We start from the raw sequence: 20,606 nt of genomic DNA, 5'->3' as shown, positions 1-20,606 counted from the left end.
AATTCCAGTGTGAACTCTGCTTTTATGTTGTTCAGTTGTAAAATTTCATGCCTCCTTTTTCCTGTTGATACTGGTGAGGTTTTTCTAGCATTCATATACTTTTATTTTGGCTGCCATCTTTTACAACACTGATTACATGAAAATTAATCAGTCACTATTCTCTTCTTTGTACATTATTAATGTAACAAATGGCAACAAGAGAGACATACCACACATAGGACACACACTAAGTGTTCACAATTAGAAGGTGTGAGTGTCAGTTAAGTTAAAGTAAATAAAAAGAAATGGTGTGAAAACAATTCCTTGTATGCTAGGGCATCCACAGGATTAATTCTGAGGGCTCTATACAGGGTAACTAGGTGGAATTGTATTATCTGTAGCTTTAAATTTGATATTGGGCAAATATTGAAAATACATTACACTTTTATATATATCTACACTTTATAAAAATGAGAGAATTTCCATTAGGACTTTAGGAAGCTTAATACTTTATAAGATTTTATTAAAACTTTATTGTGAAGAGAAAATTAATGAATTTTAAGGAAGTCCGGAAGTGACTACTGTGACATCGGCATCTCTCATTGAGTATTGCCATGCAAAGTATAATTAAAGCAGGAGCTGTGATATTCCAGCCTTTGCTCTTGGACACACACTTCTGTTTAGTGATTTTCCTCTTCACCAGCTCAAGTCAATCCTCTTCACAAGTTCTTAACCACTGTTTGCCTAGGAATGAATGTTGCAATGTGTCAAGGGAAAGGCAGAGGTGCTGAGCAGTTTCTTCGACAACTGACATGAGTAGGAATTGCAGAAGTTCAGCACAGTTACTTTTTGTTGCTTGACAATCGCATTGTACATCTTTTTCCTGCCATTATTTCACATTTCCCCGTTTTTCCCCAAACCACCTAGTTATGAAACAGAAGCTTTCTTAAAAATTATTTCCACTGAAACTGTAAAACATATAGGACTGTGGTGCTCATTCCAGATGAATTTTCTTTAAATTTTGCGTCTCACATTGACTTTCATAAAAGGCATTGTTCATTAGTGTATTGCTATGTGACAAACATTTGCAAATTAAGTAGATTATTCATATGCTTATACCATTTTTGGTGAAGAAGTTTACTAATAATATACAGATACAGAGTAATGAGTCAGTAGCTCTATGTTTACTTCTGAATGCCAAGAAGAATCCCACTGAAATATATTAAGAATTTGATTTAATAATAATGTTCTTCAATCTAAAATGACCTTTATCCACCTATGTAATGTTATGCATATACCCATAAGTTGTGACTGTAAGGGACATTTCCCTGGGGCCTCATTGCTGCCAAAAACCAAAAGAACATGCTGATAACTGAGAAGTAATAAGTCTTTAAAAGTCCATGAGGCCTTAAAGAGGATCCAAGTAATTTGTCTGATGAAAAAGAACCATATGATCATCCAGCAGTAATGCTTGTGAAGGATTTTCTGTTGGTTTTGGTTTTGTGTGGTTTTTTTTTCATAAATTTGTTCCTAAAAGGCCATCAAGGATAGAGTAGACAGCCAGAGGTGTGCATCTACAAAAGAAACTGGCAGTTAAAGGCACAGGGAGGAGGTCTGGATTCTTCTTACTTGCTCATGTACTACCTTTCTGCTCCCTTCCCGTGCCAAATCAGCGCAAGTCAGGAGGAAGCAAGTCTGGAATATCCTTCAAAGATACATACCCAGACAAGCAGGGTTGTCTGTTGTTGTTCTGTGTGGGTTCAGTTTTCAGCAGCAAGTTGGGGTCCCAGGCAATCCCTCTTTCTGAGCCCTTGTCAGAGCTGGGAGAACGCTCCCAACAACTGCTGGTTTGTCCAGTGGCACCACGGTTGCTTTAGCCCAGGCCTATGAGCTTCTGCATGGCAGACAGACCAAATGACCAGGGCGCAGTAAGTTGGGACAGTCCTGTGTTGGAAGGTTAGGCTGCACGTTAGCTACGTTATGGCAGGCACAAGGTAAAAAAAGAGCAGGCAGGAAGCAAAGAGGACATCAGGATGATCTGGTTAGAGCTAGAGCAAAGGGTTCCTAGAGCAGTGTGGAAAGCAATATGGTGAAAAGCACACTCCCATATGCATTGTTCATGTTCATCACACATGTTCATCATTAGAGTATATTTGTATGGGAAAGATGAGTACCATTTACCTGCCCAAGTGCAATGGCAGTGCCATTTAGCAGTGCTGACCAGACACCTCGATGAATAGAAGGTTTGATTATTTCTTAGTTAATAAGGTGCTGAACAGAACCTCATGAAATTAACCTTTAAATAACATGGTAAAAGGAAATTAGTCATTCCAGGCAATGTTCATCACTGTGTGGGCACCAAGCTTGCTAAATTAGTTCTCTCATAGTGTGGGTGAAGTGGAATCAATCCATATCATTCATACATTTGTTGCTCATACAAACAATTGTAGGACTGCTAAATAGAAATAAACATTGACTTACATCTAAATAAAGCAAAGTTTTGTATTATGTTTACTAATTAAACTTTCCAAATGGGTCTGAAGTGACTGATTAGAGAGAACTGAGAGTTCCTGAGATGTGTGTGAAAGAAAGGATAAGACGAAGCAAAATTCTAGGCAGGGACTTTCATGTCTGATGCTAATGGTGAAGTAGAAACAGTTTTCATCATAGACAATACTAAAGAAAACACAATCTCATCTTCTTATTCCCAGACCACTGTACTATTCTTAGAAGTATCAGCCTATCTCAGTGATAGTAATAGCTCTGCAATTCGCACAGTGCAAACTGACTGATTAGATGAAAATTAGAGGCTTTCTTCTGGTTGAGTAGCGGTAGAGAACGTGAGACAAGAAAAACACTTTCCACTGTTTAGGAAAGAGGGAAGATCTAAAGAAGGAACTGAAAATATCTTCAAGTGCCACAGTGACCCTTGTTGTGTATGATGCAGACAGACTGGTAGATAATGATAAAAAGAGCTTTACACCAGATGAGCGGTTAGTTGAACACAGGCTGAAGCACACATTTCTCTATCTGGATGAATACCTGTCGGTGATGCGCGCTGACGGGCTGCAATGCCTTCGCAGAGGTTCTGCCTCTGAATGGAGACTAGCTGGGACAACACCTGACAGCTACAAGCAGATAAACACTTCTCTCTGTTGCTTACCATTTCCATACATACGGAAAATTTTGTTGCCACCTGATGGACAACCCCCATATCCCAAATTACGAATGTTAAACTCTATACAGGAATGCTTTTGCAAGGGATCTAGAAAGTCTTGTTACGTATATTTCTTAGTGTTTCACACCAAGAATTTCTAGTTCAGTATGCTTAATCATATATCTTGGGGTATAATATACATCACTTAAAGGTGAAGACTTAACAAGCCCCACAGCCAATACGAGGATTTCTGTGTTTGCTGGCTTTAACTTTATGAACCGGGGCCATCACACAGCTTCCTCAATTTCAGAAATATAACAACAAATGAAACTAAATTATTACACCTGAGTGCTCTGGTATGTTTACAGGTGAAATTTAACTAGCTATTTTGTCAAAGTGAGATAGATTGTTCTAGACCATTCTTAAACCAGTTTACTGCTAAAGCTCCATGGACATAGCTATCTCTTTTAGTGTAAATCATTGCTATGTCAACAAAGTATGGCTTTAGCCCATGGGGTTTATATCAGTGTGTGTACACTTACAAAGTACATTATCAAAGAGGAATTGGACTGTACCACTACCAATACAATGACTGTCATAATGAACAATACTGCAAACCATTATTACTCCTGCAAAAGTTGTTAGTGATGATCTGATTGTATGTCATGTAGTTCAGAAGGCAAAACAGGTAAAAAAACATAAGGGTATTTCTATTTGATCAGACAAGCCATCTAGCATGTCCCAGAAATGGTATATTAAACATATATATCTGTGATATATGTATAGATATACATATATATGCCTATGTATGATTTCATGTTTGTACACATGCACACATTTACATATATAGTTGTATATGTAGTCATATGGTCATATATACACTATGACTCAGATTATATGACTCGGGAACTCCCTAGGCAAGTGTACAGCATGGTGTCTTCTACTTAGTAATCCATGGGGAATTTTTTCTGCATGCTCTTGTCTAGTCTACCCTTAGACTTCAAACAAAACAGCCCTCCACAGAGTAAGTATATGCAGTGTGATGCAATATCTCCTTTTCTTTGTTTGAGCTTGTCCTCCTGATAGCATTATCCCTAGCTAGAACAAGAATATCAGTATCAGAATTGCAATTGGGACATCATTCCCAGTTCTCAACTGTCACTGAATTCAGTGGAAGAACAAGTAAAATCATACTCAGTTTGATGAATTTCAGTTTGTAACAGCACATGCTTTGAAGAGGTGCTTATGTGAATGAAAGCAAGTTTCGATCTGCAGTTTGCATTTATAGGTCTTCAGGTTGCATTCTGGGCTCGGTTCTTTTCATTTGCCTGTGAAGAGAGAGGTACACAGTACGATTAGGAGTTATCCTTCAGGCCTCCAGCCAATTGACATAGAAGAAATACAATTAGTAATTATATTTCTATTGCTTATGGGCCTTTGGAATGAACTGGGAAAAGTGACTGGGCTTTTTATTGTTTTCTTTAAAATTTGTTGTATGCATTCAAGATAAAATTTCTTATCATCTGTAAAAACAATCAAATTAGATGAATCTGGTTCATTACTTTTAGAGAAAATAATTATTAGTTTTGTTGATAATAAGGAAATGCCTTTGAAATGGTGATGAGTTGATAGGCAATTTATCAATTCCTTGGATACCTTTTACCCAGGGAGAATTCTCAATCTCTTTCATCTTGAAAGCATATGATATAACTTGTGCTTTACTCTTTCATTGTATTAGGTATGTTTGTGGGATTTATTTTCAGCTGGTGTTTTTTTACTGCTGGCACATCTTTTTACCTTATTTACACCTATTGTTACATAACTCATTCACAATATTTCACAGATATAATTGCTCAGTTTTGAGGGGAGGATGCTTTTGCTTAAATTTTCTCTAGAAGAAAGAAAATATGTAAATTTTACTCAGCTAAACACAACACCTATTTTTCCTCTTTTTGCCTGGGAAAGAATATTTAGTGGTTTGATGTAAACAAGCAGATATGATTGTTTTACTCTCTTACATTGTCTGACACTAGTAATTTTAATATATCAGTCCTGGGAAAAATATTTTGACCTGTACAATAGCTTTGGTGAAATGAAAGAGCCTTAAAAGATTAAACAGTGAAATGATCAAACTCCTTTGTCCTCGTTGACCCATAATACACATTTGAGCTTGAGTCTACAGAGTTGAAATGTCATATTAACGCTTATATTTGGCAGTTTAAAAATAATGCTCAATATCTTACTTGGGGCATGTTTTTGAAGGAGAATAGGCCATTGCAATACCCAGTGAAGCTAAAGTAAGGATGCAGTGCTGAGAATTTGTTAATGGTTTGGTTATTAAGTGTGGTTTTGGTGCATAATTAGGACATACAAGTTTTAAGAAATAGGGGCAGAAGTTGTTGTAAGGCTAGCATGTAGTTGCTAAGTTGAGACTATGAGAGCATCTGAATAGGCAGCAATTATTGCTGCACAGCAGTAGAAACAGGTGCTTGTAGGACACAGGCTGGGGACGCATCCTCCCAGCACCTTCCCTGCCCCTGCCCAGCCAGTGTCATCAAGCCCAACATTTCATCATATGACCTTTCCCTGGAGCGACACAATATTTCTAGAGCTGTAGTTATCGGTAAGGAAATGTGGTATCATACACTTGTTTTGTTTGTCTTCTTGATGCTTACAGGGTGAATTCAGTATGTTAATGGTGATCATAAAAAGCACACAAATATACAAGGACTGACTGTTAAGAGATCATTTGGTTTAGTGTAGAGATAATGAGAAGAACTAGAAGCTGCTACTAATCAGTATGCATGGCAAAGCTTGAAGTTGCCCTTATCTTCAAGGATTTAAAATAAATACATACATACATACATTGGATTACTAAAGCCAACAGTCAATGAGTGGGACATGATCGGTTGTTCTGACTGGTTTATCCTTAGTTGCCCTCTACTTGTCACATGCGAGACTACAAACACCTTCCGCAGAGGACCTGGATTCGGAGTTTTGTTTGATACCAAAGGAGAGCAGAGTCCTTGCCCTGCCCAGTTCCCCCACATTCACTTGCTCCCAGACCAGTAGCACGTTCAGGAGGTTCCACCTTCGCTTCCAGTACCTGTTGCCTGGGTTGGTCAGGCAGGATGTCATGTTGGCTCCTGCTGTGCCACTGCTCAGGTGTCCCCTGCCATGGTCCCTGGGTGGCCCCTGGCACTTGTCTCCATCCATCTCCTGGATCTCAAGGGTCTGCCCCACTTCCCTGATCTATCCTCCAGCCAGGATCTTCACCATCTTCTTTCCAGGCCCCCTTCCCTTTCCCAAGAGCACTTTGGGCCCCTCCTTTTAAGCGCTGCCTCTTCTTCTTGGACCCACCAGCCCCCCAGTTTCCTCAATCAAAACTGTGTATGTGCAGGAGCACATCGTGTGATCAGTCTGCTAGCTGGTTGTTCTGTCTCAGTCCATTATTAACTGGAGGACTCAGGAAGGGTCACTTCCCTTTAGTCCAGGTGTTCTCAGTATTTCAAACCAGATTGTACTGGTTGCAGTTAGCAAGTAGCTACTTCTGCCTCAGAGTTCAAAAGTTCAATTTCAAACATTCAATCATACACACACACATGCACCCAATTATCTGCCTCCTGTTGGCATTCGCAGTTTAAGCTATTTTTGCGTACAATAATACCAAGTAGTTTTTCTAGTTCTGTTAAAACCAGTAAAAAAGAACCATCTATTTATCACATAAGTTCCCTCCAAGGACCTGCAGCTGTAAGGATTTGTTACTGAAATTATTATTGCAACTCTGCCATAAAGAAGGAGCGTCAAAATATTGTTCCTTATGTCTCCTGGGAATAATGTAAATTCAACTTTTAAATCAGAATTTGACGTCAGTAGAAAGTATGGAACACTCAAGCAGGAATATACTCATGTTACTATTTTATTACTTTGGTCCTTTCCTGTAGCTTCTCCCCTACCCTATCTGGCATAGAGTTGATTAGTTCTTGGTCTTCACAGATTGTTTTTTTCTATTTTTGCCTGGATGCTGTTTCTCATGTCGGGTTCTTAAGTTATGTCTTGAGTTCCAAAAGCTTATTATCATATAATAAAAAAGCTTATGAAAATATAAATAACAGTTACAGTAAAAGCAACAGGATCTTGTTTTAGCATCTTATGAGAGTATTCATGTAAGATGATTAGGTATGTAACTGCCAGATAATCACCATCATATCTTGAACATACAGTATAGCTTCAGTAATTATGCATTAAAATTTATTTTAGAGAACCCTACAGAGAATGACATAACCATGGACCTAATCCTGCATCATTTATTTACAAGGCTATTTCTTTCTTCGTGAATGAATTCTATGTTTATTACAATTAACCTATTTGTGAGAATAATGCTGCTTCCTTGTTCGAGTACTGCAGATCAAATTTGTGTACAGAGATGTTAATAAAAAAAAATTCATATGACAGTTACAAGTATGTTGGAGAATGATATTCTAAAGTAGTGAGAAAAGTATTAACTATTTAAAATTATTTAAATTGTTTAATTAAAAACAATTTTTTAAAGCCATTTTAGTTGCATATCATGGACCATTCTCATTGATATGTATGGCAGTTGTTACTGAGGCTCACTTCCCTTTCTCTGATCCGTGCTGCAGATTTACAAGTGTGGTTTAACCCTGGTAGGCACTGCAGACCCTCTCAGCCTCTCACTCACTCCCCTGCAGTGAGAGATGGGGGAGACATGGCTCTATCCCAGCCAAAACCAGTACAGTGAGTTGAACTGAACTCTTAAGTATGACAAGGCACAAGTTTCCATCTCTATTTTGTTAGATGTCTCTGACTCTACTCCTAAAATCATGAGTAGAAAACTGCCAGATTTTTCTGATTCGTAGTTCCTAGCTCAGGTTGTACCAAGACAGTGAGTAGTGCTTGAGCTCCCACGAAAGGCTGCTTTGGGAACTGGAAACACTGCTCCAGGCAGCCTCATCACCATATCAGGGAGCCTGGCTGCTCTGTGAACCCAGCAGTGAAATTTGACTACCATTAATGTCACTCAGCAGATGTTCCCAAAAATGGGGTTTGTGCCTAATTTTATGGCTGAACTTGAAAGAACAATTATTTATTGAAAACAGAAATCCTGCATTTTTTTCAGCTTTACTGTGTAAGAATGCCAGTCATTTCAAACTCATTTGTCTAGTAGATATGTAACCTGTACTTCTTAAAGTTGAACAATCCTAACATTTTTCATTAAAATCCTTTATGAATGAGTTGTAGGGGCATGAAAGTCTAAAAGTTAGTAGTCAGCCCTTAAATGCTTCACAAGTACTATCTCCTATGACTGTATTAGTATTATGAAGATTTCTAATACACAAACTCCCTTAGGTTTACTAATAGCACTTGTCATTTGCAAATCTCAAAGTTAATATGCAATACCATTATCCTTCCACCACACCTTTTAAACACATAAAGAAACTGAGGCACAAAGAGACTAATTGGCTTGCCTGCGGAGGGTCACCTGGATGGGTGTAGCAGAAGAACTACAACTCAGTCTCTGGGGCCACCTCGTTAAGCCTCTTCACTGGAGCTATACTATTTGCCAATTCATTCTTTTAATTGCTGATAAGGTACAGATGCCAATTTGCTAAAATGAGGAAAAAAAAAATGAGAGCACATTTATGTTTCTAGGATAGATTTATAATTTTAGATGACAAATAGGGGAATCAATGCACATATTTTTGGGTGTCTGAAAAGTAAATAGCTTACCTGATCTTGCATTATGGGCTCCTTTTCTAACCACAAATGAAAGAAGGGTACCCCAAGGTATGTGATTCATCTCATTTCAAATAGGCATCAGTTGAGTTGAACCATAATGAGGAGCCTGCCTCTCTTCATTAACTGCTCAAAAACTCCTAGAGAGGTACCGAGACAAGATGCTTACCTTTAAACAGCTAAAAACTGTCACATTGACTCTAAGCCCAAAGAAAGGCAAGACCAAAAGGGAGATTTTGTGTGTGTGTGCATGACAGTTCTTCCCTGACAACATGCATACTGCTTTCCATGCTCATTATTTTTTAAATATGGTGAAAAACTGATTTTAAAAAAAGTGATTTTATGCATTTTCACCTGTAGTTCAGATTACTGATTGTTGAAACAAGCCAATAATCATACAAATCTGTTCCACATACTGTGATCCTAGAGCTGTGAACGTGCTATATGCAAGGAATTTTTACAAATAACAAATTAACCTATGCGAGAGAAGTGTGGCAAATGTTGGTTGAACTAAAATCATTCCAACAGTTAAAATTCTATGGTTCTGACTACTCTATGAAGGGGAAATATTTTGATGTCTCATAAGAAATCAATAATTTCTTAATCTCTGTGAATAGGTTACTATTTCCTGTAGCAAAACCAATAGCCCTTGTGTAGAAGCTGTTGTATAAAATATTTTTTCCTGAATTAGTTAACTGGCACACCTAGTAAAGTTTCTCCAGAGGTATTACTTATTTGTTCCAGTATCAGAGCATCTGTTTCCATCTCGGAAGATACCATTAAGAACTTTGAAAGAGATCCATTTAAACCCTAATTTAAGGTCTGTGTTCTATCCTAGCACTTCTGTGATACTCAGTTACTGCTCTTTGTGATAAAAATGTCTATAAAATGGTGGAAAATATGAGAAACAAGCAAAGAAAACCCCAAACTGAAAAAAATCTCACCCTCCTTTTTGCAGAAGAAAAAAAAGTAGCTAACTCTACATCACTACCATATTTCGGCATGGCTTTCCTCTTTCACATGTGCCTATGTGTATGTTAGCATAAATATGAACTATGTTTATGTTTATGAAATAAATTTTTCTTCCTTAAAAATGGTGGGTAAAATTGCTACAGTTTAAAATTAAATATCATATCAAATTCAAAATTTTGGATTTAAAAATCTTCTGAAATTAAAAAAACAATTTCTTTTAAAAAAAGATGAATAATTATTTTTTTTCCAGATAAAACAATGCCAACAATTGTAATTTATTTTTTAAATAACTTCAGTGATTGGGAATCTGCCTATCTGAAAAGTCAATACATGACTGTAAATTTTATCTCAGCTTGGATTAGAACATAAACATGTTGGTTCCAAATTAATATAGTGAATTTACCTTATCTACTGATGTTATGAAAAGCATAATTTCCCAAACTTTTCTTAAAAGGAGAATTATACATATACGGTTGAAAAAGGCATACATACAGGAGATGAGGACTGCGTAACACTGGCCAGCAGTTCTATTCAGTTTCCTTAGTTTTCACATTACATGACTTTCACAAATGAGGTAATAGTGAATAAATTCTACTTTATTTTTGAATAATCACATAGTGTTAGAACTGTAAAATTACCCCCAGGGTATCGAGGATGATTATCTGACAGAGTGAGTCCTATTAGAACACATCTAGTAAAGATCTCACTCTATCCTATGTGACAGAGTGGTATTTTAAGGTCTTCAGTCATTCTCATTAAGAAGGCTTGCCTTTTGCTTAAACAGTGGTGATTAGTTACTGTGAGTCACAAAAACTTTCTGTTCTTGTTTGTGTATGACCTCAAGTAGCATTGGCATCCAATGCATAACCATGGCCTTTGCTCATTCCTAGCATGCTTTCAGTGTTTAAATTATCATCATAATCACACTATTTTCTGAATTGGACTTTAGTCCCCTAGTGGTGGACATTGCTGCAGACCAGCCAGGGCTTTATCAAGCACGGGTAAACCCCAGGGTAGTGCAGGTCTGTCTCAGAAGAGGTTCTTCAGGGAGCCCCAACAGAGGCAGCAGGTTAGGGGTCCTCACGTAAGAGTATTTTTTCTTACAGATTAGTGTTCTTTCTTTGTTGTGCCTTCTAAATAAACCCATTCCCTCATACCTCCATTCTCCTATAACACCAGAATGTGTGTTATCACACATTCTGGTGTTATAAGAGAATGTCCAGAGAGCAAGAGATGCCAGCCGTTGAGTGGTCTCCTCTGTGTTCTTTTGTTGGCAACCACATGATGGTCTTGGAGGTATCTTTGCACACTTTTAGAAGCTGATAGTGATTGTGATCTTTTGTTTCTCTGCCCTGTACCTCTGTGAGTCACTGGAAAATGCTGCTGGTTTACTCTCTGACCTTCCTTTCCTTGTCTTGGGGTCTTATGGCCTCAGTCCTGTTCTTCATCATTCTGCCATTGTCTCTTTATGGTTTCAGGCTGCACTTCGGTTTAGTCAGTGTGACTCTCTCTTGTCTTTTTTAGGCCACTTTCCCTTTACGGATCTAAATGTCCTGAGAAGCCATATGTAAATGCATTGGGATCTTGATGACTTTCTAACATATGTGCCAAGCATCTGCTTTTCCTTCCTCCATCATTCCTTCTGGGAGTACTTCATGCATAAATTCACACTCATATTTCATTCATAGTAGTCTTAAGCTTTCTATTATGTAGCTTCACTTGACAGAGATGAGACCCTAATCTTGAAGTGATGGAGAACAGATAGGAGGCAGAACAGAATGTTATCCATAAATGCTCCATTGGTATATATAGACACGAGCACTACTGGGGCTGGAGAGTCTGGGTCTGTCTTGGAGTCTGTCACTCTGCTGAGCTCGATCTTGGCAAAGATTCACCTCGTTAAAGGGAAGACCAGGCTGTCTTAACAACAGCCAATGAGCCTCCTCCTGCGTGAGGTATGGGTAATTTCACTCCTCCTCTGTAGAAGACACAACATTAAAGCTTTTTTTTTTATTTGAAAGTACAACAAAATAAATTTTAACACTAATAAGTAACGTCAGTTTTCTTTTCATTGAAATCAAGAATTGTGTTTAGAGTCTAATTGTTTTGACAATAGAACAGTGGTTTACACAGACTTTGTTTGACATGTTTGCTGTAGTAGTTTATACTCTTAAGGAGACTAGAAACTAAGTAATACAAAGAGCATGATTCTTCAGACACTATAGCTTCCGTAAGAACTGTATGTTTGCATCTCTGCACCTGTCCCTTTTGCTCCTCCAAAAGAAAATTTCAAAACCAAGTATGACTCCATTCTCAGTTGTAACTGATAGAAGCTTGACTAAGAACACTGCATTTGAGTAAATGAAAATAATTTTCTTCTCAAAAATGGAAATTGAAAAAAACTCCACTGAATTCTGAGTACACCAGTGTTCATAAAAATAGAATTCAGACAGGGATATTCTGGTCTACATTCAAACCTGACATTAAACCTCAATTAAAGTAATGTTTTTTATGTATTTACCACTCATAAAAGAGACAGCAAAGAGAAATTCCTGCAGCTTCATTGTTTACTGATCTTTAAGTGAATCTTTAGGTGACTTTGAATTATACAGACTTTTTCATTCTAGCTTTTATATATATTATTATAAGGTGGTTTTTTGTTTTTTTTTTTTAAAAAAAAAAGAATTCATAGTAACCTGCTTTGAAAAATCGATTTTCTTGTGAACACAATCTGATAATGAAATATTTAAGACTTTCAGTTAAATTAGAGCTCTCTGCAGGAAGTTCCTCTCTCTGGCAAAATCCTTCTAATCTTTCATATGACATTTCTGAAAGCAAAGTAAACACACTATGCCCTGTAGCTTCAGTGAACAGTATATTTTGAAAAACATTTTTTTTTTCTTAAACACTGAATAGTTACAATGCATCACAGCATTTTGTTCAGCATTGTATAACTGATCATCTGTCTGTATCTCTAATGTAATATAAAGTTTGAGGATGTTGTAGTGGTGAAAGCACTATAAATTTATCATTTATATTATAGTTATTTTCATAAACAGTAACTTGAATCTTCATTTAACTTTCTGAGATCTTCAGCTCGGGTCTACAGATACATCCAGATCATGACTTGTTGCCCTAGCATAGTTCAAACTGAAGGGTGATCTACAGAATTGTGTGCCAATATATACAGGAATCCGAAGGCACATTAAATTAGAGAGGTGTTTAGTACTGGGTTGATAACTGCAGCTGTAACAGTCAACAGCATGCTGTATAGCTGCCTGCAAATGAGAAATACACCTCAAATACGAGGTTGATTTGCTCTGGCTGTACTTTTATGTCATTTCATCGTAGCAGCATAGCAGCCATGAGGTATAGGCAGGTCCAAGATATCATTTCTGTTTGATGAACAACATATCCATTTCTAAGAATTGTGAGTGTTGTCTATATAATAATTATGTAATAATTGAAAATATTCAGCTTGGGTGCAAATGATGAATGGGAGAGGAAGTTAAGGTGTCTACAAAAAATAATGAGTTTTGGTGTGATTCATGCCCAGCAGTACATGGAAATACGTTAAGACATTGACTTTCATCAACCTATTTTTAACCATCAGAGGGGTTTAGAAATAAAAGAAAAATAACTGAAAAACACAGACCATAAAGTAATTTAGTGTTGAATGTCAGATATTGTTGATAAGTTGATATTGTTTCTCCTTGTTCTGAATGCACATTTAACTTTCATAACACTTTCTGGGATTTCAAAGTAATGTTTCTGAACTTTAATTCTTCTATGAAATAGAAAGACACTAACATTCACATTCTAGTGATTGAAGTTGCTAGCCTAGAGAATCCAATTTTCTTTTACTCCATGAACACTGGATCAGTGAAAAATGCAACTCAAACTGATATGTTTAATTTGCCTAAGAATAAAGAATGCAAACTAAGAAGAATCAGCAAATAAACCCCAGCAATCTGTGTGTATAACTATTGTGTAACCAAAACCAGAGGCTCTATTCTAATATTGTAATGTTAGATATTTTTACATTCCAGTAAGAGAGCATCCCTGAGACTCTAAAAACTGGAAAAAAAAATTGTTCTCATACATGTATAGGCTTATTTTTTAGAAGTAATTATAAACTCCTAGTGACACAGCAAACAACAGTTTTACCACTTCTCAGGCACCTTGGGTGTACTGAATAGGAGACTTTGCAGTATAACAGTGTATGAAAAGTGACTAATATTAACTTTATAATAGTGTACAGTGTATTACAGATTGGAATAAAATTCAAGAGATGTTCAGTGGCTCAATTTAGTATTTCTGTATTTGGAGCAACTATGTTGGGATTCATATTCAGAGAAATAAGGTCCTTTGATGATTTTCAGATCCCTTTCAATTTCTACTTTAATCGTGCAGTCAGCTCATGTCCTAAAGATAAATCTGAAGAGCACATAAAATATGGAAAATAACGGAAGATGGGTAGAAACTGAAATATATAGTAAGTCTTCCAATAGACAGTCAGAAACTCTAATACCAAGACCTATTCTGTCTGCATATTTTATAATTTGTTTTGTGCTTTTTTGTCAATAGGAATGTTATATATACAACAGCATTCAGTTAAACAGCACAGCTTTATCAGCCAGGTGGTGGCCTATTTATTGAGAGCAGCCACCCAAGCAGAGTAGGACCTCCTCAAATATATTGTTTTATATATATGTATATATATATATTTCTTGCAATATCCTCATGAAGCAAATAAATATTTCTGCCCTTGATCACTATTAAGGAAGCAGACATATAAAAAGAAATTATACAAGAATGTCTGGGATAGGTGTTGGAACAGATTCTATAGTCTTTCCAAATCCAGGCCATGCCCAACACCCAAAGACGTCACTGACACTTTAGTTATTTGCTCTGTTTCCCCTTCATCTGCTTTTTCAAACCATGTAGTCAGCTTCTCTCTCAAGGCTGTAGGATAAAGGAACAAACCCCTCTCCAACCAGTTCAATATGAAGTCATGGATGGGATCTAAACAACTGATATGGTTCCATAGAGTAAATGAAAATTACAATGTTCAAGATCTTAATGCAAATCCAAGGAGTCAAAATTTACAGAGAAGTAAGCTAGAAGTAGCTCTTCTGAGTCTAAGATGAGATGTTTTGAAGCACCAGCATAAGGTGCTTCAACTTATGCTATATTGTTTCTGTGAATAAATAAATCTTTTAAGTTCTCAAGCCTAACAACTTCCCTGGTATGAAATTCACTTCAGAGAAAATGTGGTCATTTATCTGGTATTCTCCTGTAGCATGTGTTTCTCCTGAAAACTCTTCTGAATAAGAAAACACAATGTTATAAATAGTCCAAGGCAGTGTCTCTGAATCACTACTATTACTGGCATTTGAGGGAAGCTGTTCTTTCTATAAAATTTCTAAACTCTGTGTCACTCCTGGTGTACACAAACACAGAACAGAGCTTGGTCTAAAGCTACTGTACAGACAATAGCTAATAATTTGATTTTTTAAAAGAGCATTTGCATCAGTGTTTTGCATTAGTGCAAGTCAGGAGTAAAGTTGGTGGAATTCATAAAACCAGTGTAAGTTAAAAGAGAACCAGTGTCTGGGTCCATGGCCTGTATATCCACTAAAGACATCCACTCCTGAAATGCTGGTAGGTTAATATGTTGAACATAAACATGATATCATCTAATATTCACTTTTAACCATTAAAAGCAACAATTTTAGTGTCAAGAGTTCTGTATCACTATAGCATAGCAAATTCAATGGTAGGAAATACTTGGAAAATTAAGGGTATTTTGTTATATGTTGGATGAAGACTATAGTCAGTAGTATTTTTTGATCCCTCTCTGTAAGTCTGTCTCAGATATCTTTTCTTTATCATAACTCCTAAAAGAGGCAATAATACAAAGATTCATTTTGTCAGCTCTCAGATATTTCTTACAGTTTAATTTTAAGTAGGATATCAGTTGATTAGTATAATTAATCATTACTTAATGAGGGCCGAGTCTACCCAAAGGAACTACATCAAAGTACCTGTGACAAAAAGTAGGGGAACAAAGAACAATTGTTTTTGTGTAAGTTTCTCCTAAATACTGTGATCCATGATATAGGATGCGATTATATCTAACTTTTAAAATTGAGTATAAACCAAGATTTTAAAAGAAGCTATGGGATTTCAACAATATCCATGAAAGTAATTTCTGATCATTTGATATTGAAGACTTTTTTATTATTTCTAAATATTTCTCCTCTTTGTAAAAAAAAAAAAAAAAAAAAAGATGAATGGTTTGAGTACATACCAACTGAAGTACAGGGGTTCAAAGAGATAAGGAACAATTATTCATTATTCCTCTGTTAGACCAAATAAGTTAATTCATGGAATTGCACTCTGAACTGTTTATGGACATCACAGTGTAGATCTAATATCCCTAGAATCTGCTATTTCTGCTTTCTTTGACACATAGAGCTACCATATATGGATAAAACACTAGCATAGTCTATAAAGCAAAGTTTAACTATTTTATGCAGAATCACAAAATCGTTGAGGCTGGAGAGCACCTCTGGAGAACACATGGTTCAAGCTCCCTGTTCAAAGCAGAGTCGGTGAGAGCAGGTTGCCCGGGGCTGTGTCCTGTTGGGTGTTGAACACCTCCAAGGACAGAGACTCCACAACCTCTCTGGACCATCTGCAATTTTGCAATGCTGTTAAACATACAGAAACATTTAAGATTAAATGTGGCAATTGAACATCAGTAGTGAGCTGCATTTTGCAGTTCTTGATTGAGCAGCTATAAAGCATTTTACAAGACTGAACAGGGAACAATGCCAACATAGGCCTTGCTATTATGTAAGCATTTTTTTTCTAACAGCTGATCCAAATATGATGTTTATAAATCTAAATAGTCAGCAATTAGAAGGCTTAGCTGTTTAGCACGAGCAATAAAAATTATCAGGAGAAGATTACCAGTTCAAACCATATGGTCAGTCCAAGCAAGTTTCGGTAGACCACCACCTCATCTTTGGACACAGGTTTACTCAGGCACCTGAGAGATCGTATACAGTGCTGTAAGCTCAAGTCTGGCCCTAGGTTTGAGTCTGAAATAGTCTTTTTTCCACATTATTAAAACTTTCTATCCAAAAATTCTCTTCCCCAAAATGACACAGATCTTCCAGGATCAGCAAAGCATGCTGAATGCTCCCCAGGGACCCCAGGTAATAATTCCAAGTACTTTCATCCCTGGGCTGACAGCTACTTCTTAATAGTCCCTGATTCCTCACTGTAAAAGCAAATTTCAAGTTTCACCGGTACTTAGCTTCTATTTCACAAGCTGTCAAATGACTAGTCAAAATGTCGGAAAAAGGAAATCACTTCTGCAGAGTTTCCGGGTTTTATTGTGATCAGTTACCAGATAATTGGTCTCAGATGCCTTAGCAAAAATAATAAAAAGTTAACACATTTCTACTTGCTGAAAAGAGCCTGATGATCTTGAACAGCATTAAACTGTGTGTATTAAGTACATCAATGTAATGCAAGACAGCAAAATTCCACCTTTTCCTTCCTGTGAGGGTTTTGGTGAAACGTGGTCCCTCCCTCACTTCTGCAGCGTAGGCACTGACTCTCCCTCCAGGAGCAAGCTCCTGGTTTAAGTACCAAGAGCTGCAACTATAACAAATACAGGAGACTTTGGAATATTTATTTGGTACTTATAAAGAAGAATGCAGTGGCTATACTGTGTCAGAGGAAAGGTACATTTAGATTTTGATAATGTCTCCAGCTGTGGCCGGTAACAGATGCATATGGAAAAATATAGGAACATAATAGTCGTCTTTCTCTCTTTCAGCATGATAGGACTGTAGCGTGTTTTTTTTAAGGGAAAGGATGGAAAATTGTAAACTTCTGATTCCAGGTTCTAAATGCCACCATAATGTAGATACCAAAAGACTGAGCAAATCATGTGTGTCAGCACACTTCGTGGAGCAGGGAGGAGGATGTATAAAGCTGATCTGCTGACTGTGGGAGCTGATATCGCTAAAAATAAGTTGCTGCTTACCATCAATGCAGGATGTAGCTATTCCAATAAAATTAAGAAAAAAAAATGCTAGAAGGAATTATGGATTCGATTATCAGGGCAATTGCTAGTTCTTTCTCAGTCATCAGAGATGTCATGGAGCAATGTAAGTTTTCTCATCTTCCTGTTTGTTTTTTATCTACTAAACTGGTGACTTGAAGCATACAAAGTTTTGGAAATGTGAATAACATGTTCTGACTACCAAAGACCAGTTGCACAATGTGATTGCTTTTTAGGCAAAAAACTTTATTATCACCAGTCTCCTGTCACTTCTAGGTACCTTTTTTCTGTTTCTGTTGATTAGATTCACATTCCTCCTAAAGGGACATGTTTTTTTTCCCACCAAAAGATATTTAGGAGTTACTCCTTAAGGAAAGAGAAATCAACCTCTTGCCTAAAAATTTTTCCTTAGACACCAAGACTATCAGTCATATCAATTAAGTCAAGTTTAAATAGTCATATTATATATCATTCATATATCCACAATATATCCAATAAAAAGGATATACCCCTATACTGACAGCTTAAATAGATCTCTGTGTGAGCCAAGGCTGTTGACGTTCAATTTCCTTTCCCTTTCCTGTTTGTTCGTGTGTGGTTGGCCTGACTGACCAAGTGAGTGACTGCACTGCCATTGCACTCAGTAGTGAAACTCTCACCAGTGGAAATTAGACTTGATTTCCAAATCCCAGCACTGCAGCAGTACTCGGCTGGGCTCTTCTTGCTGGTCTTTTAAATTAAAACAAGTTGTTGATGAAGGCTTTACAGGTCCCCTGGTAAATTTTCTTCTGAAGCCATGCAAGCAGGATGTGATAAACCTAGGATGGTAGCTGAATGAATTTTTCCAACTCTCTCTTTTTTTTTTTTTTTTTTTAGAAAAGGATGTTAACCACTTTTTCAAATTTCTGAAACCTTCCACTTTTATTCTTGTTCATTGCCAATGCATAAGAAGTGGTGTCTTGGCTTGTCTTGCTCAAGAGGTTCATACTGTTATAATCTATTTCCTATGCTACAACAGCATTATGACGGCACACATTGACAAAAAAACCAAAAATACCTTCAGTTCGTTCCTTTCTAGAAGCCTTCAAAAGACAGAGTGCATGCAGTTATATTTCTATGGCAGAAAATCAGGGAGGGCTGCATTTATTCATAATTACTGTTGCTTTATTCCAGAGGAACTGAGCTTAAAACCAGATCTGCTCTAACAAGGAAAAGCAAGATCATGCTTTTGAATGATGGCTGGTAAATGAAAAGGGCTAAATTTTAGGAGAAGACAAATCTATTTTAGCAGTAAGCAGCTGGCTTTACTGCCTTCTGAACATCACTTTTTAGTCATTCTGCACAGTTTGTATTTCTGTAAACTGCTGCAAACGAAATGACACATTCTTACTGACAAAAATTATGAGCAAATCTGATATTTCAAATCCTAATTCATGGAATCCTATGGAAAATTTTGTAATATAAACCTATAGTCTTTATTTCTCATGTTCTCTCATTGTCAAATAATTTAATCTGCTTTATTCCATGAACAATTCTCATTATATTTTATTTAGCAGCATGTTTTCCTATGAGTTTATCTCCACATTTCAATTCATTATTTTTCCCATTTGTTATATGCAACAGCACAGGATTTTGAAATAAAAATATGACCCAGGTGAAGACTTGGTTTTATCTGTGTAAGTTGTAGCAAGCTAAGTGTTTGTGGTTTTCCTTGCTGTGTGGATGATGTGGTTTTCAGATGTTTTGTAATATACTACTTTTAGAGGACTATTAATAATTCAGTATCTTGTCCCATTAAGCAACTTTTTTCCTCTAGAGCTTGGATTTTAACATTTGTACATGAATGAGAAGTTAATCTCTTTAGAGTCATCCTTATGACTAACTGCTTCAAGATATGAATGCAGCTCACAGAACCTGAGGTGTAACTTCCAGATATGAATCTACAGTTTGCTTTTTGTAGCCATTTTACCATGACCAAAAGATTTCTCATCTTATCTGAATACACCTCACGTGATTTACAGAGGGATTGACTCTGCAAATACTGAGCATAAAACTTCTTTACAGCAACACCTTGCTCCCTGCCGAATCTCCTGGCTCAGCCCTGGGGTACTTGGAAGACACAACAGATTACAGTATTTTTCAGCCTGTTTATCATAGCTCTGTTCCTGTCTTCTACAATGAATTATGTTCAGCTGTTTTGTCACTTTTTCATAAGAAAAGATATGAAAGAAAAATTTTAACTTGAATATTTCCAGGCTGATATTTGAAATGTGGAGGTACATTTTTCATTTAAAATCAGTTTGCCCAAATACCTTCGTCTTGTTGTGTTTTCTTAAGTGACAAAGTAGAGAAGATGTATTTGAATTAGCAAATAACATTCAATTGAAGTCCCATTTTGAGCTTTTTAACAGCAGTGTGGCACTGTAGGGAACAGTTATCTTCCAAGACCATGGCTGGCCAGGAAATGTCTGATATAGAAAATGTTTTAGTTTCTTGCCATGTTGGTAGGTGTGCGTGTTTTTGATACTGCCAGAGGTTTTCAAAATCATGCAACCCAGACTGTGGAGAGTGCATGCATAGTTTGAATCAGAAAGGAATTAATCTCCTGTCTTGTTTCAACAGGTAAGTTATAGCTGATGGGACAATAACATTCAACAG

The 20,606-nt window shown here is 36.8% G+C and overlaps 1 protein-coding gene across 1 annotated transcript in view; it reads left to right on the top strand.

Moving 5' to 3' along the window:
* LOC104463306 (protein piccolo-like) overlaps positions 1-20,606 on the top strand; it is a gene marked incomplete at its 5' end in the record, with an annotated part of 93,336 nt that overhangs the window by 47,223 nt on the left and 25,507 nt on the right. The window lies entirely within an intron of this gene.

This window comes from Pterocles gutturalis, unplaced genomic scaffold (assembly GCF_000699245.1).
Source record: "Pterocles gutturalis isolate BGI_N339 unplaced genomic scaffold, ASM69924v1 scaffold29467, whole genome shotgun sequence".
Lineage (NCBI taxonomy): Eukaryota > Metazoa > Chordata > Aves > Pterocliformes > Pteroclidae > Pterocles > Pterocles gutturalis.
Note: the sequence above shows the minus strand (reverse complement) of the source record. Positions and strands in the feature narration are given on the sequence as shown.